A 2,315-nucleotide genomic window follows, 5' to 3' on the forward strand; every position below is an offset into this window, starting at 1 on the left:
GCACGGTCGGCGGACAAAATTGTTTTCAACTTATGAGTAGCGTGGAAAAGAGGAGAAGAGAAAAATGGTGGACGTGGTGCGGGAGCGTTCGTGCTCACATCCAAACTAGAATTAAAAGGCTTATAAGGGAAACATAGAAGATTCTGTATACGTCCTCAAAGGGCCTGTTTGCTTATATATGCGGATAACGTAGGTATCCCTTTAACAAGGGAGGGCACAGGATCGCAGTAATTAACAAATACGTCCGAGTAGGAACTTGTGAAGGCAAACCTCAATACGCTCGGGAAAGGGTCAGACCACATACAAGCATTTCTTATTATGACAAACATGACATGGTTTTGACCTTTGACTTCCCTTAGCCTCCACTTAATCTCCCCCGTTACAGACGAAAAATTAATCCGCTTCTAAAATGTAGCTTGAAATAAACCGTATCTTTAACGGAAACTTTTGAAATTTAACAGTACAAAATTGAAGACTAGTAGTAGTAACTATTAGTTTTTATGTCCTAAATATCAATTTCCGGTATTAGGTAATTTCCAATTCAAATATATTTAGTGTATCCCAACTTAACCTAACTTTCATAACCTAGCAGAGCATATTTCACGTAATCTACCCTATTTTAATTAATTTCAAATTGGCCTTACTCAATATATAAGATGTAAAGCATTTAAAATATCTTTTTTACTTAGTTTTCAGTGGCATGTGACATGACATGATTTTGTTTCTTTATTACCTACATCTTTACACCTTTGGATTTTTAAGTAACGTTCTGTAAATTTGTCAGTATCCAGTTAAAGGTTTTACTACCCACATTTGTTACTGTCCTTCGAAGCTGGCAATTACCAATATAAGAAATCTTCCAACACCTTACATACATATATGAAAGGTAAAAGTTGTACCGTTACTAAAGGTGTACAGCAATTACCATTTTTATCATGGAGATGCTGCATGTCATGACCTAGCCAAAATTCTTAGTGTACGTTTGATGCGTACCACTTTATACACTATGTTTGATCAGTATTCTGGAATATTTGAAAGCTAAAATCTGGAGGCAGTTTGGAAGCCTCGTTATATTGTCGCCCTTAGTGGTCACAAGCATCAAGTGACGAAACACTAACACCTACTCGTGACCTTCGCAACAGCTGGTAGACAGACAAGACAATTGCACGTGTGACGATTATTAGTAGTAGCGTGCCGTCCGTCGTTACTATTCTATTGGCAAGGTTACTAGTTTTTTGTTCTACATTCCTCTTCTAAATTACAATTGTTTACTGTCTCAGTTTCTTAAATGCTCTCCCCAATCGTCCATTTTCTATTATAAATTTTTTTTATACGATTATAGGGGTATTTCAAGCGAATGGGCATAACCTTACTTAAACTAAATATATTTTTATTTTCCGATGAACAAAGGACTGTAGCCCAAAATTTCATAAGTAGGTATTAAAAACCTTAAAGCGCATCCTAAATTTTTTCAATTTAAAAGGAAAATATCTAAAGTAGGTACAGTAAATATACTGTCATTATTTACCGAACTCCATTTTTGTGATTAACATCGAAATTGAAGCACTGCTTACTATAATCACGAGTAATTTTTGTGTTCATCTTTCCGTTAATTAGAAACGTCGCAGTGACCGTTGAAGTTAATTTCTCTAATAGCGTTCTTGCTGGACGAGCACAGAACGAAATAACATTTCCGGATCCTTTGTGCGAACTTCCCAAGAATGGGGCAATGTCGAGTAACAAAATCCAACCCTTATTACATCCACGCTGCGACCTGCGACCGTTTACAGTTATATGCCACTAATTTGTACGGTACGAGTGAGCTCAGAGCCTGCTACTTCAAAGAAAGCACGATCTAATTCTCCCCGTCGCGCCGACTTCCATGCTATTAAGTATGATTGATAACATGGAAATGGAGTTATCACAAAATTTTCCACACCAACTACTCGACAGTAATGAGAACATTATTGTCGTTACCGTGAATGCATTACTTACACTCAGTTGTAAAGAACAACATACCCAGACCTTAGCGTCAAAACAATCTTGATTTATGTCGTTAGCTCGTTATTAACTTTAACTCGCGAAACGGTCACGTGAGTTAACTGTAGATGAGAAATGAATGAAGTAATTTTTCCACGAAGAAAAAAAAGAAGAAAAAACTGTACTTTTATTTGAAGGGTACGTGCGTGGTTTATCAATATAGTCTATAATCTATATGAAACCGTCTGATCAATACTGACAGAAAATAGCAATAGTAGATATTCGACTTAAAATGGTCCTATTTTTGGAAGAGATCGTTATTACATACCTTTACT

This window comes from Agrilus planipennis, unplaced genomic scaffold (genome assembly GCF_000699045.2).
Source record: "Agrilus planipennis isolate EAB-ADULT unplaced genomic scaffold, Apla_2.0 scaffold50, whole genome shotgun sequence".
Lineage (NCBI taxonomy): Eukaryota > Metazoa > Arthropoda > Insecta > Coleoptera > Buprestidae > Agrilus > Agrilus planipennis.